This window comes from Salvelinus sp. IW2-2015, linkage group LG13, assembly GCF_002910315.2.
Source record: "Salvelinus sp. IW2-2015 linkage group LG13, ASM291031v2, whole genome shotgun sequence".
NCBI lineage: Eukaryota > Metazoa > Chordata > Actinopteri > Salmoniformes > Salmonidae > Salvelinus > Salvelinus sp. IW2-2015.
Genome location: NC_036853.1, coordinates 10782960 through 10799403, shown reverse-complemented (window position 1 = coordinate 10799403; position 16444 = coordinate 10782960). Strand labels below are relative to the sequence as shown.

The window sequence follows — 16444 nt, the reverse complement described above, 5'->3', positions numbered from 1 at the left end:
GTTAGGGTGTTCAACGTTGGTGCTGGTGGCCTGGGTTTGAGACCTGCTGGTGGAGTCACCCTACTCTCACATTCTTAGCGATATACAATGTATACACAACATTAAGAACAAATGCTCTTTCCATGACATAGGCCGACCAGTTGAATCCAGGTGAAAGCTATGATCCCTTATTGATGTCACTTGTTATTTTTAAGCCTTGAAACATGAATTGTGTACATTATGTGTGCCATTCAGTTGGTGAATGGACAAGACAAAATATTTAAGTGCCTTTGAACTGGGTATGGTAGTAGGTGCCAGGTGCACTGGTTTGTGTCAAGAACTGCAACGCTGCTGGGTTTTGCTACGCTCAACAGTTTTCTGTGTGTATGAAAAGGACATCCAGACAACTTGACACAACTGTGGGAAGCATTGGAGTCAACATGGGCTAGCATCCCTATGGAACGCTTTCGACACCTTGTAGAGTCCATGCCCCGACGAATTGTTGCTGTTCTGAGGGCAAAAGGGGGTGCAACTGAATATTAGGAAGGTGTTCCTAATGTTTTGTCTACTCAGTGTAAGTAGACAGTATAACCTGCAGCCATTCATCCTCCCTGTGCTCTTGTTGCAGAAGTAATTATTCAGTAATGATAAGGCTTTGCTGCTGGTAAATGGTGTGTGTAGTGTAATCACATTCACACAGAGAGGCAGTCTCCCAGTGGGGATCTGTATTTAGTAAACATGGCCCCCCGCCCACCGAGCGCCCTCCTTCAGCGTGTAGGCCAACCGGTGCAGCTAGCGCTGTCTGTCTCCCTCCACGGCGCTGCCTGCTCTGCCAGTCCCTCTGGAGGCTCCAGGGCCCACAGACTTCCCTTCCCTTCTCTCTGCAAGCTGGCAGTCTCTGTGGATGTTGCAGGATGCATAGCCTACACACTCTCCCCACAGACCCCTCTTTATCTCTCCCTCGTCATCCAGCTTTCACTCCGCCTCCTACACCGTTTTCCATTTCATTTTTACTCACTCTCCCTCGTCTACCATCTCTCTCTCCTAGTCTCTGTGGAGGCTACAGGGTACACACACTCCACACCCACCTTTCTTCCTCCCCTCCCTCCTTCCCCTCGCTCCCTCTCTCCCCTCCCTCCTCACAGGCCACAGGGTCTCCAGCGTCAGCTCAGGCCAGTGTGAGTCACCACCTCTCTCACATAAACCACCACCGTGTCACGCACGCAGACACACACTCACCCCTCACTGGTACGCTAATCACCATGACTCTGCACCAAGGCACACATTTGTTCAGTTTGGGAATATGTTTCAGGTGCCAGAGGCAGTGACACTTGCAATAACCCAGCTCCACTCCACAGGTGTCAGATGCTGCACCTTTCTGCTCCTAACATCCGAAGCCTTGTCTCAGTAATCGGGATTTGATCAGAGATGCGTTTTTCTGCCCCCACAATGACCTTCCTACTGATTTCTGTAGTGAGCATGCTCCTGTGTTTTGATAGTGTTTGGCCAGTCACACAAATCATACAGCACCCTAGTTGAGGTCAGCATACCACCCTCCCAGTCCTGGGAGTTTGTGTTACTGTGTTGCTGTGTGCCACCCCAGATCGGCCTGGTCCGCAGGGCGTGAAAGAGCAGCAGGATTACTCGGCCCCTTTCACAGCTGCAGTGAGGGAGCAGTGAGGCTGAAAAAGCTGTTTACCCCCCAGCACAGCAGCTTCCTCCCTAGGGCAGACATGCAGTTGATAACAGCAGTCACACTGTTGTGGCTGAGCCACACACACAAACTCGTGCATGTATGCTCACGCACGTATGCACATACAAATTCCAGTGCCCCTCACTATAAAAGCTGCACTCATCTGTGATTGCAAGGGCACATAGTTGCAATCCGGTCCATTTATCGGTTTCCTCAGTCTATTAAACTTCTCTCTCTCTCTTCTTTCCCTTCTCTCTTCCTTCTCTCAGTCTTTTGCATTTGGTGTGCGAGGATGTTTGTGAGTGTACTTAAAGTTGCTCAGGGCCAGTAGATAGACTATTACTTACTTCAAAAATGAGTTTGTTGGCTTGAACATATCGAGAGCATCTGTATGGGCTTGTTGACTGCATTGATTAGAAACTTTCCCTCAAGGTGAAATGTGATGGTTGACTTTGCACCAACATACGTATGCTTCTCAATATCACAATAGCTCAGCATCACATGCAAGACATTGACTCAGAGAACATTTGACTCCAACATCCCTGAGTACACTTGACTCCAACATCCCTGAGTACACTTGACTCCAACATCCCTGAGAACATTTGACTCCAAACATCCCTGAGTACACTTGACTCCAACATCCCTGAGAACATTTGACTCCAACATCCCTGAGTACACTTGACTCCAACATCCCTGAGTAACACTTGACTCAACATCCTGAGAACATTTGACTCCAACATCCTGAGTAACTTGACTCCAACATACTGAGAACATTTGACTCCAACATCCATGAGTACACTTGACTCCAACATCCCTGAGAACATTTGACTCCAACATCCCTGAGTACACTTGACTCCAACATACCTGAGAACATTTGACTCCAACATCCCTGAGTACACTTGACTCCAACATCCCTGAGTACACTTGACTCCAACATACCTGAGAACATTTGACTCCAACATCCATGAGTACACTTGACTCCAACATCCCTGAGAACATTTGACTCCAACATCCCTGAGTACACTTGACTCCAACATCCCTGAGTACACTTGACTCCAACATACCTGAGAACATTTGACTCCAACATCCCTGAGTACACTTGACTCCACATCCCGAGTACACTTGACTCCAACATACCTGAGAACATTTGACTCCAACACCCTGAGTACACTTGACTCCAACATCCCTGAGTACACTTGACTCCAACATACCTGAGAACATTTGACTCCAACATCCATGAGTACACTTGACTCCAACATCCTGAGAACATTGACTCCAACATCCCTGAGTACACTTGACTCCAACATCCCTGAGAACACTTGACTCCAAGATGGTGCCAACTTATGCCTGCCTCTTGCCTGGGGAAATACATGGGGTGGAGAAATCCCTAGCAGGGCTTCAGAGACCATGGCTTCACCAGAAGGCTAGAGTGTTTCCTCACGAAACCCAGACATAAAAATACCATGATTTTCTTCTCACTAAATGTAATCCATAGAATAGTCCTTTGGAGGAAGGATTGTTGACATACACTTGTATGTGGACACCCTTTCAAATGAGTGGATTCTGCTATTTCAGCCACACCTGTTGCTGACAGGTGTATACAATTGAGCACACAGTAATGCAATCTCCATAGACAAACATTGGCAGTAGAATGGCCCGTACTGAATAGCTCAGTGACTTTCAACGTGGCACCGTCATTGTGCTGAAGCACGAAACGCATAGAAATCGTCTGTCTTTGGTTACAACACTCACTACGAGTTCCAAACTGCCTCTGGAAGCAATGTCAGCACAAGAACTGTTCGTCGGGAGCTTCATGAAATGGGTGTCCATGGCCGAGCAGCCGCACACAAGCCTAAGATTACCATGCACAATGCCAAGCATCGGCTGGACTGGTGTAAAGCTTGCCACCATTGGACTCTGGAGCAGTGGAAACACGTTCTCTGGAGTGATGAATCACGCTTCACCATCTGGCAGTCCGACGGATCAATCTGGGTTTGGCGGGTGCCAGGAGAACGCTACATGCCCCAATGCATAGTGCCAACTGTAAAGTTTGGTGGAGGAGGAATAATGGCCTGGGGCTGTTTTTCATGGTTCGAGCTAGGCCCCTTAGTTCCAGTGATGGGAAATCTTAACGCTAGAGCATAAAATGACATTCTAGACAATTCTGTGCTTCCAACTTTGTGGCAACAGTTTGGGGAAGGCCCTTTCCTGTTTCAGCATGACAATGCTCCTGTGCACAAAGCTAGGTCTATACAGAAATTATTTGTCGAGATTGGTGTAAAAAACATGTTTTTTTTTATTATAAAAAAATAACTCCCTCACGCGCCTGTTGCCAACCCCTGCTATAAGATATCAAATGTAAACCCTCAGACAAAACAGCAGAACTATCATGTAGGCTGTAATATGATTATGAACATACATTTTTGGAATGACGTTGTCCGCCAATGAGTAGAAATCGTGCTAGTACAGAAACATAAAAAAATCATCACCTTTTCCATAAGATCATTACTGGGTGGTTCCTTACATAATTATAACTGTGTTCGCATTTTCTTAGCTTTGCATAGAGATTCTGCATCAGTGCACCTGAAGTGTTGTCTCTTAGGGAAAATAAAGGGACAATAAGGGGTGAAATAAGGTACAGTCTATGCGGTCACCTGAATATGACACTCTTGCACTGCCTTGGACTCTGATTTACTCTGTTATTTAACACCATGGCTGAAGTATAAAATATCTGTTTGAACAGCCTGGAGGTAAAGTTATCTCCTCATTCTCAGCTTCTGAGTTCCCAGGGGGGATAAAATGTGACTCCTATGTTGCTTGTCTGGGGTTATGTAGAGGGAGAGAGTAAATTTGCTTTTTTACTGTCTGGTCAGCAGAAGTTTAGAAATATATTATAATATCAAGAAAAAAGTATATTTCCATGTTCAAGCAATCTCAAATGCAATGTATTGAACCTCTCTATTTTCCATAATTCCATTGCCATCTGGCCCTTTGTGGATGAGCTAAACCTTTTGTCTATGTTTTTCCTGTTTTCCAGACTTTTGAGATGATCCCTAAGCCGTTAGTTGGCTAGCAGAGTGAGATGTGAAGCTGAACAGCCGGAGTAGTGGAGAGGCAGCAACAGCACAGATGTGCTCCACTGAACAGCAGCAGCAGGGCTGTCTCTCTCCCTCACACACACATGCGCACACACACACACTCACATGCCCCTGTAGTGAAAGAGCACACCATCACCAGATCAGGCTGTCACAGTGGCAGAGACACAAAGCCCTGTGCCCAATGGGAACCAGAAGCTGACTCTGGAACACAAAGACGAGAGAGAGAGGGGGAAAGAGACTTCAGTTGCCTTTTCATCTGCAGAGGGAAGAGGTTGATGCACTATAGATAGCGGGAGCGAGGGGGAGCGAGAGGGGGAGCGAAGCAATTGCAGTCAGGCTCAGTTGCTGCTGTTACAAGCTGGAGGCTCAGTGAGTATTACCATAGGAAGCTGGTGGAGCAACATCACAGTCCAACACACACACACTCTCTGGACAGACGGACCGCAGAACCAGAGACGCACAGGCAACACACACACGCCGAGTGAGGACCAGGCTTGTGAACGTGGATGGACCACCGGTCAAGATCTGGGTAAGACAACTTCTACTATGCAAAAGCCACACATTCACACAGGCATGCACCCAGCACAGACATTGAACACATGGGATCCCCATAGCACTTGGGACAGGACTCCCTGTCACTGACATCCACCTGTAATCAACTGAAGGTGTAATAGCATTAATGAATTAGGATGTAACACCACATATTAGATTGGAGCTAAGTGAATGGATACTGTATAATCACCCTCTTTTGTCTCCCTGCCTTGTGGACTTTTGTGCGGTTTCCTATCACATCAGTGTCATCCCATTCCCAACCCCTCTGTTATCACTTCCAGAGGCTCTGTGTGTTGTTTCTCCATCAGCCTCAGGTCAAAGTGGGTTTGTGCAGTCATAACAGATTGTTTTCCAAGGAGCTAGACAGACATCTGATGTTGTTATCACTGTGGGTGGGTATTTTCTCTCTGTCCCTAAAACGTGTCTTCTGTGTTTGCATCCTCTGTGCCACCACGTTCTGCCCGTGTCTTTGCTCATCCTCACACAATTAGAGCTTGATTACCAGGACAGAGAGGAGGCTGCACCCGGGATCGACCCCGCAGGTGTCTCACTGTGAGGGGGACGTGTTGTTGGACTGACTCCCTGTCCTGCCACAGTCAGACTGACTGGCTTAGTGGGACTGACTGAATGACTGACTCTGGAGCTCTAGGGCTTCCAGCAACCCTAGTCAGACAGACAGACATGCAGTCAGACAGGCAGACATACAGACATTCAGACAGACAGACATTCAGTCAGACATGCAGTCAGACAGACAGTCATGCAGTCAGACAGACAGACATGCAGTCAGACAGACAGACAGTCAGACACACATACAGTCAGTCAGACATGCAGTCAATCAAACAGACATTCAGAAAGACATGCAGTCAGTCAGAAAGACATGCAGTCAGTCAGAAAGACATGCAGTCAGTCAGAAAGACATGCAGTCAGTCAGAAAGACATGCAGTCAGTCAGACAGACATGCAGACATTCAGAAAGACATGCAGTCAGTCAGACAGACATGCAGTCAGTCAGAAAGACATGCAGTCAGTCAGAAAGACATGCAGTCAGTCAGACAGACATGCAGTCAGACAGACAGTCAGACAGACAGTCAGTCAGACAGTCAGACAACAGGAACAATAGCTGCTGGTGAAACAGTCTAGTTCTCCTATCCAATCTGCCTGCCTGTATGCCTGGACTTATTTCTGATGCCAGTTTTTATTGGTTTTCCTGATGGATTTTTATGTGAGAGATGAGATAAGATGCAATGAGACAAGATGATACTTTGTCTGTTATGGGATATTGGATGGGATATTGGTTAATCAGAGACAGGAGAGCACCGGTAGCAATTGCACTTATAACCCTCAGTCAATTGCGTTTAACAGCACCTAGCCACAGGATAACCCTGCCCATCCATAATGAAATGGCCTAATGAATTGTTATGGCACCCATGGTGCCTCCGAGTGCAATGTATCCATTACGCCTACGGATCTCTGCCATCTCCTGCTGTTGCATATAAAGCTGTCCACTGTGCTCAAATATGACATTACATCTCCTCAGCACTGGCAGAGCCGAGCCTCATTGTTTCCCAGCATGGCTTTGAGGCCAGTAAAACAGCCATGCATCCCCTGTAAGCAAACTTAGAGCACCATTACTGTCACAGTGGGCAGAAGAGAATGAGGGAGTGGAAAAGTGGTGGAGGACAGCAGAACACTGCCCCTGTGTGCTGTCAAACACCTGAGGGCTACTAGTAGTATGTAAGTGGCAATAGTGAAAATATCCAGCTGGACAGTTCGCTCTTGAAATATGGGCATTCCGCTTTAGTTGACTTCCCACTCTCTCACCTCTTCAGCTGCATAATGAATGTTCAGAATGACCTGTCCTGGACCAACTGCAGCGCTGTGAGTCGGCAACATCAGTCATACCTTAAGAACATCAATCCTGGTTCACAGCTCATAGAGGTCATTGAACAGACAGGCTCCTTTCAAAATGTTTATTTAACCTTTATTTAACTAGGCAAGTCAGTTAAGAACAAATTCTTATTTACAATGACGGCCTACCCCGGCCAAACCCTAACACAGACGACGCTGGGCCAATTGTGCGCCGCCCTATGGGACTCCCAATCACGGCCAGTTGTGATACAGCCTGGAATCTAACCAGGGTCTGTAGTGACACCTCTAGCACTGAGATGCAGTGCCTTAGACCGCTACGCCACTCGGGAGCCCAATATTGTCAACCTGTGTTGATTGCCTTGTTATGAAGGTGTAATACGTACAATAGAGATGTAGTGATTGGAATTAGCACCATTATGTAACTTGATTCAGTATTGTACTATGATGTCTTTGGATGTCCACCAGCTGATGACTAAAGCCAATAAAGGAGATTACAGAAGGAGCCCTGCTTGTGTTCGCAGGCAATATTCCTCAGTTTTGTCACACCACCACAATCCCATCATCATACCACACCTATCCACCAGTCATTTCACCTCCTCCAACCGTAATGCATTTCCTCTGTTCCCGCTTTGAGCGGAACCCTTGTAACAACATGGCCGGTTCATTTGGCATCTGAGCTAATGAGTTTGCCTGTGACCCCTTTGTAGCACAGAGAGCATCTGCCAACGCAGATACTACAATAGGCAGGTCAGAACAGAGGAGAGGGTGAGACAGGGATTTGTATTCCTCGGGGGAAGCATTTTGATGTCTTTCTGGTCTTGGCATGAAAGAGAGTGGAATGAGTCATGTCTAGTGGAAACTAGTCATGTCTTTACAAGGGTGCTAAAAGAGAGAGCTAGGACTGATTAGTAGCGGTTTGTATGCTTTAGCTGGTTCACTGTAGCTGGTTATCATATCTATAGACTATTTCTGTTCCATGGTCAATGTCATCTGCTACAGCCTGGACTCTGTTAAGCACTGATAAGTAATTTGTTAATGGTTGGTTTCTCATCACATTTCAGGGATGTCAATTATTGGTCAACCATTTCAGAAGGTTTACAAAATGGCAGAAGATAGAGGCATGGAAGTGTGAGAGGCTGACAGTTAAAAACATGAACCTGTAAGTGTAACTGAGCGTGGCCGCAGAGCCGGTAAATCACCTAGTGGGCAGTGGAGAGCCGGAGGAGGTGGTCAGGGGCTGTGAGTTTATATACCCGTCAGTCTCCACCTCATTTCATTTTATGTATTTTCTTTGCCTGGCAGCTCGACTTGAAATAGTGTGACTTGCTGGCCATAAAACGGATCTCTCTCCAGTATGGATGTACATGAGTGGGTTGTGGGGAAAGCAGGGTGAGTTATACAGGCTCTATGCTACAGTAGCTGTATCACTCATCGTAGGCCATAGTCCCTCTGGCATTCCTGTTTTAGAACACCTGTTTACTGTGGCCTTTGGGGGACAATGGCTCAGGTTCCTCTTTGTCTCTCAGTGGGCCTGTTGCTTGGGCCAGCTCTTTAATTACAAAATAAATGATCTAGTCATCAAACAAGCCAGAAGCTGGTTGTACCATTGTGCCATAATCTGATTGATGTGAGGGCACATGGTATTTGATTACCCTACCCATGGTCTGCCCACCACTTGTCAGCTGCAGGTGGCCTTAATTTGATAGATTTTGAAGTGTTTGTCCAAAATAGCTATTTTATTGTTTAAATGTTCCCACACACAGCCCCGACCCTGGCGAGAAGTTATAATAGAACCCTTTTGTCTGGTGTGACCAGACTTAAACCGATTGCTGCTCTGATTAACTTCTACTTGGTACTCATCCCGGATCCGGGAGCACCCTCATCAGTAAAAAAGCTGACTAGCATAGCCTAGCATAGCGCCACAAGTAAATACTAGCATCTAAATATCATGAAATCACAAGTCCAAGACACCAGATGAAAGATACACATCTTGTGAATCCAGCCATCATTTCCGATTTTTAAAATGGGGAAAACACAATATGTATTTCTATTAGCTAACCACGATAGCAAAAGACCCAACCGCATATTTTCACAATTTTTTTACTGCATAGGTAGCTATCACAAATTCGACCAAATAAAGATATAAATAGTCACTAACCAAGAAACAACTTCATCAGATGACAGTCTGATAACATATTTATTGTATAGCATATGTTTTGTTCGAAAAATTTGCATATTTCAGGTATAAATCATAGTTTTACATTGCAGCCACCATCACAAGTCTCACCAAAGCAGCTAGAATAACTACAGAAACCAACGTGAAATACCTAAATACTCATCATAAAACATTTATGAAAAATACACGGTGTACAGCAAATGAAAGACAAACATCTTGTGAATCCAGACAATATTTCAGATTTTTTAAGTGTTTTACAGCGAAAACACAATATAGCATTATATTAGCTTACTACAATAGCCTACCACACAACCACATTCATTCAAGGCACGTTAGCGATAGCAAATAAACCAGCAAAAGATATTAATTTTTTCACTAACCTTCTCAAACTTCATCAGATGACAGTCCTATAACATCATATTACACAATACATATATGGTTTGTTCGAAAATGTGCATATTTAGCGGTACAATTCGTGGTTGAACAATGTGAATACTAGCCAAACAGCACAAAATAATCTGGATATATTTCTGACACTCACATCATCTAATCAAATAACTAATCATATACTTTACTAAAAAATACAGGTTGGACAGCAAATGAAAGATACACTAGTTCTTAATGCAACCGCTGTGTTAGATTTTTTTTTAATAACCTTATTACGACATACAGCTTACGTTATAGCGAGACAGCGCCCGAAATCTGGGCGGAATATAGTCTAAACATTTTCGACAGAAATACGAAATAATATCATAAATGGTTCCTACTATTTGATGAGCTTCCATCAGAATCTTGTACAAGGTGTCCTTTTTCCAGAATAATCGTTGTTTGGTTGTAGAATGTCGTTTTAGAATGTTTTAGAATGTTTTAGAATGTCGTTCTGTCGATTTAGCTAACAAAGATGGCCATGCGTCACGGAAGTGTCCAACTCACAATAACGCATAACAAAGGAAATACCGAAAATCGCAATATACTGATATAAACTGATATAACTCGGTTTAAAATAACTACCTTATGATGTTTTTAACACATATATCAAATAAAATCAGAGCCGGATATATCTAACTTCTAAAACGAAAGCTTTTCTGAACGCAATGCAGAGGTCCCTCTTGCGTCAAGCCAAACGGTGAAAAGACCAGACCCTCCGTTCCAAGACGTCTTGTTCGGCCTCAGATCTAGCTAGACACCCCATTCCAACTCTCACTGCCTACTGACATCTAGTGGAAGGCGTATGCAGTGCATGTAGACCCATAGATTCCATGCAAATTAATAAACTGACCCTGGAACAGAGCCCTCGATTTCAGATTTCTCACTTCCTGACAGGAAGTTTGCTGCAAAATGAGTTCTGTTTTACTCACAGATATAATTCAAACAGTTTTAGAAACTAGAGAGTGTTTTCTATCCAATAGTAATAATAATATGCATATTGTACGAGCAAGAATTGAGTACGTGACAGTTTAATTTGGGAACAATTTTTTACAAAGTGAAAATAGCGCCCCCCCTATTGAGATTAATCGGTTTTCTTATGAAGCATTTCACGCATGTTAGTTAATAGTTAACAGGGTATTAGACTGAGCTGACTGAGCTTGGGACCGGCAACCTTCAGCAGGGGAGCTGAGTGAGTGTGATGATGAAAGGTGAAGATGGATGATCAGTCAGATTGTGCTGGAGCTCAACCATCCACCAGCATTCTCCTCAATCAGCCTCTCTGTCCAATGCATGACTCCTATCTATCATCTAAAGCAGGGGATCATGGTATCAGTTCAGATGCATCTTTCCTCTGTGTTAAATAATGAGTCAGTTCCTCAAATCGTCTCCGGAGGAGGCAGCAGATACAACAGCAGCAGGAGAGCAGAGCAGAGCAGGCACAGCTATATAGCAGCAGGATGTCGGGTACATTTATATTTTATATAAGTGCTATGGCAGAGTTTGGTAGTGGGGACAGCTAATGATGGAAACTGAACCCAGTTATTTCCTTCATTATGCCGGGTTAATGTATATGTGTGGGGCAGAAGGCAGAGGGAGAGATGGAAGGCAGCTTCCTCGTCTCCCCAAGTATCCCAAGAGTTGGAGTGTATTTTTAGGGTAATGTTTTTTACTACTCTATCTCTATCTGTGTCATTTTATAAGGCTGCCTACGAGCAGGGGGAAGGGACCTATTCCATTCCCCAATTCCCTTTTTTTCTGGATGTTTTGAACGAAGAAATCAAATGTGGTCCTTTGTGTCTGTCTGTACATAGGCAGCAGCTACAGTCGTGACCAAAAGTTTTGAGAATGACACAAATATTAATTTTCACAAAGTCTTCTGCCTCAGTTTGTATGATGGCAATTTGCATATACTCCATAATGTTATGAAGAGTGATCAGATGAATTGCAATTAATTGCAAAGTCCCTCTTTGCCATGCAAATGAACTGAATCCCCATTTCCACTGCATTTCAGCCCTGCCACAAAAGGACCAGCTGACATCATGTCAGTGAGGTGTGAGTGAGTGTTGACGAGGACAAGGCTGGAGATCACTCTGTCATGCTGATTGAGTTCGAATAACAGATTGGAAGCTTCAAAAGGAGGGTGGTGCTTGGAATCATTGCACTTCCTCTGTCAACCATGTTTACCTGCAAGGAAACATGTGCCGTCAACATTGCTTTGCACAAAAAGGGCTTCACAGGCAAGGATATTGCTGCCAGTAAGATTGCACCTAAATCAACCATTTATCGGATCATCAAGAACTTCAAGGAGAGCGGTTCAAATGTTGTGAAGAAGGCTTCAGGGCACCCAAGAAAGTCCAGCAAGCGCCAGGACCGTCTCCTAAAGTTGATTCAGCTGCGGGATCGGGGCACCACCAGTACAGAGCTTGCTCAGGAATGGCATCTGCACGCACAGTGAGGCGAAGACTTTTAGAGGATGGCCTGGTGTCAAGAAGGGCAGCAAAGAAGCCGCTTCTCTCCAGGAAAGACATCAGGGACAGACTGATATTCTGCAAAGGGTACAGGGATTGCACTGCTGAGGACTGGGGTAAAGTCATTTTCTCTGATGAATCCCCTTTCCGATTGTTTGGCATCCGGAAAAGAAGCTTGTCCGGAGAAGACAAGGTGAGTGCTAGCATCAGTCCTGTGTCATGCCAACAGTAAAGCATCCTGAGACCATTCATGTGTGGGGTTGCTTCTCAGCCAAGGGAGTGGGCTCACTCACAATTTTGCATAAGAACACAGCCATGAATAAAGAATGGTACCAACTCCGAGAGCAACTTCTCCCAACCATCCAGGAAAAGTTTGGTGACAAACAATTCCTTTTCCAGCATGATGGAGCACCTTGCCATAAGGCAAAAGGGATAACTAAGTGGCTCGGGGAACAAAACATCAATATTTTGGGTCCATGGCCAGGAAACTCCCCAGACCTTACTCCCATTGAGAACTTGTGGCCAATCCCCAAGAGGCAGGTGGACAAACAAATCTCCACAAATTCTGACAAACTCCAAGCATTGATTATGCAAGAATGGGCTGCCATCAGTCAGGATGTGGCCCAAAACTTAATTGACAGCATGCCAGGGCGGATTGCAGAGGTCTTGAAAAAGAAGGGTCAACACTGCAAATATTGACTCTTTGCATCAACTTCATGTAATTGTCAATAAAAGCCTTTGACACTTATGAAATGCTTGTAATTATACTTCAGTATTCCATAGTAACATCTGACAAAAATATCTAAAGACACTGAGGCAGCAGACTTTGTGAAAATTAATATTTGTGTCATTCTCAAAACTTTTGACCACGTCTGTACTCTTCCTCGGGTTCAGCAAAATTAAGGTTATATTTAATTTTAAAACATTATCCCAGAAAGGAGAGTGTAGAACGGTAGAACTCGCACTTCTCCACTTTCACAAATAACTGGTTCTCCAGGAGGCGCTGAAGGACTTGTCGAACATGGAGAAAGTGTTCTTGGGCAGAATGGGAAAACGGTGTGGTGCCTGGGAGAAGGTCAATGGCACAGTCGTAGGTCAATGGCACAGTCGTAGGGACGATGGCACAGTCGTAGGGACGATGGCACAGTCGTAGGGACGATGCGGGTAAAGAGAAGTAGCCCGAGCCCTGCTGAAGACCTCCAGGAGGTCATGGTACTCTGCGGGACTGCAGAGAAATCCGAGGCTTTACTTAAGCCCTGAGGAGGCCGTCTTGGGGAAGGCTGCGCCGCTTTGAGACAATGGGAATGACAGAACGGACTCCAACCCAGGGTTGAACTCGTGGTCCAGTCAATAACGGGGTTGTGGTTTTAGAGCCAAGAAAATCCCAAAACAACAGGAACATGGGGGGAATCAATGAGGAGAAGCTGTATAGCCTCACTGTGATTTCCTGAATCACGCAGATTAACAGGAACAGTGCTGTGGGTAACTCTTCCAATGGAGCGGCCGTCCAGTGCCCTAGCGTCCATGGGAACAAAGAGGAGTTGAGTGGGGATACCTAACTCAGAAACTAGGGTAGCGTCCATAAAACTCTCATCCGACAACAGTTGGAGCTCATCCTACAGGAACGTTCCCTAGGCGATAATCCAGCTCTGCCCAGTTGCACAGTCTCAGGAGTAACCGACTCACTCATCGCCGATGATTCTCGAGGGAACTCAGGTGGCTTTGGATCTTCTCGGAAGTGCACACTTCAGGGACCTCTGGATTCCTTCAGAGGTGAGCAAGCAGCAGCAGATGAACGAATGTTCCCGAGACTCAACCTCCTCTCACTCCGGCGTTCTCGTAGATGCCCATCAATCCTAATCGTAAGGGCGATGAGGGAATCGAGGTTCAATGGTAACTCCTGCGCTGCGAGCTCATAATTTCCTCCGACAGTCCGTGAAGGAAGGTATCGAACAGAGCCTCCGGATTCCAGGCACTCTTGGCGGCCAATGTGTGAAACTCTACCGCGTAGTCTGTCACACTACGGGAGTTCTGATGTACCTTCAGTAGTTTTCGTGCCGCCTCTCTCCCGGGCACCGGCGAATCGAATACCTTCCTCCCCTCCACCATGAAATCTTCCAGGTTATGGCAAATGGTGGATTGTTGCTCCCAAACAGCCGTCGGCCAGGAAAGTGCCCTTCCGAACTTTAGCGTAATTAGATAAGCTATCTTCGATCGATCCGAAGCCAGCATATCGCTCCGAAGGAGGTAAAAGGGGTCCTCGGGGAGCCGGGGTAGGCTGAACAAACCCACCACTAGTAGTGAAGTTACTGAGTGGCTGGGAGGTCTCAGATGTGGCATGCTGCTTGCGAGCTAATTCACGGAATTGCTCTGTTAATGCCTTGAACCCCTGGTTGTGGCGTTCCGCCAGAGATCAGAACCTTTCCATCAGGTTCTGAAGTAGCTCCTCCTGTCTCTTAATGGTAGCTCCCTGCAGGGAGACAGCGTGATGGAGCTGGTCCAAGTCTGCTTGGTCAGTCATGGCCAGTTCGTACTATAACGACACAAGGTGACACCCAGATGCAGATACAGGAGGCAGATGGTTTGAGCTCTGATATTTATTATAATCCAAGGGTAGGCAAAAGGCGGGTCGGGGACAGGCAAGAGTTCATAGCCAGGGCAGAGTCCAAAACGGTACAGGGCGGCAGGCAGGCTCGAGGTCAGGGGCAGGCAGAGTGGTCATACAGGCGGGCTCAGATTTAGGACAGGCAAGGGTCAGAACCAGGAATGACGAGAAAAAGAGAGACAGGGAAAAAACAGGCGCTACGAGAAAAACATTGGTTGACTTGGCAAACAAGACGAACTGGCACAGACAGGCAGAAAACACAGGTATAAATACACAGGGGATAATGGGGAAGATGGGCGAGACCTGGAGGGGGGTGGAGACAAGCACAAAGACAGGTGTGACAAGATCATTCATTTAAAAAAATGTAATCTAAAATATTTTTCCGGCACCAACAGTGCACACACTGCATATTTATGTGTGTCAACAGAATTTGACTTCACTGGCTGCTTATATAGTAGAGTAGAGTGAGGAGAATACTTTGGTTCTTGAGTGAGTGTGTATGTGTGTGTGTGTTTGTGTGTGTCACCTCTCTCAGAGCCTTTTCAAACAGGGCTGAGGCACGTTGGATGTGCTGTGTGTGTGTTTTTTTCTTGGATGGCGTTCACTGTTCTCTCTGTTTGACAGGTGTACTCTCGTCTGTGTGTACTGGGTTGCCACACTCTTAAGGTTAAGAGGACAGAGTGCCTTTGGATCACTGGGATATGCTATGAATTTATCATGCACCGGTGCCTCTCTCCACTCCAGCATGTCATTGGTTGAAATGAATTATTCAGCTTTCTTAGAAATACACAACCATCACAGATTCATAGATTGGTCGGTTGTATGGCAGTAAACTGTCAGAACCTATCCCGTCATCCTCTCCAATCTCCTCCCCCCCTCTCTCTTGCTCTGTCTTTTTCTCGCTCTCATCTCAGATCAGTTGATCTCTCGTCCTTCGGATGAACAGCTGCCTTTCTTCCAAATGTGGTGAAGGCTGATTGGTGGATGAGTCGGGATAAACATTGTCTAAGGGGCCTATTATCTGTGTGATGGCCGGGTGTTTGCTGTTTGTTTGTTTGTGTGCTTGGCTGTGCTGTTTGTTGACACTAACTGCCTGTGCTTTTATACAGCATACTGTTTTATCCCTGCTCCAGTGAGTTCCTGTGTGATGTCAGAAGAGATCTGCATTTGATGTGCAGCACCCAATTACCCAGAGATCTCATTGTACAGAGTGGACCATTGCATGCTGCCTAGCCAAGCCTGTGGGAGGCTATGAAGTGAATATGGGATCTCTGTTAGCAGCTTCCCCAATCCAGGGTCAGTGAAATTACATGCTTATACAGGTTTAGTGTGATTTCAATAGACAGTTTTAGTTTTACTCTGCTGTGAGCATAGCATTTTTGATGATCATAACGCTAGATATGCTACAGACTGTCACCATTGTTATTTGAGACTCAATTGTTGGCTTTTTGCTGGCATTTTCTATAAGGCAAATACTCAATAATGTATGATCTACTGTATGTTGCAGATTAAAATGATATATGATTGTAAAAACATATGATACACATCACATAGTACTATTCCAGTTCCTGTTGGG

The 16444-nt window shown here is 45.6% G+C and overlaps 1 protein-coding gene across 1 annotated transcript in view; it reads left to right on the top strand.

The window, feature by feature from the left end:
• The first annotated feature begins 4894 nt into the window (after window positions 1-4894).
• LOC111971167 (leucine-rich repeat and immunoglobulin-like domain-containing nogo receptor-interacting protein 3) overlaps window positions 4895-16444 on the top strand; it is a 49436-nt gene continuing 37886 nt past the window's right edge. The window contains exon 1 of the mRNA XM_023997953.2: window positions 4895-5299. The gene's annotated coding sequence lies outside the window, so the exon portion shown is untranslated. The remainder of the gene's footprint in view (window positions 5300-16444) is intronic.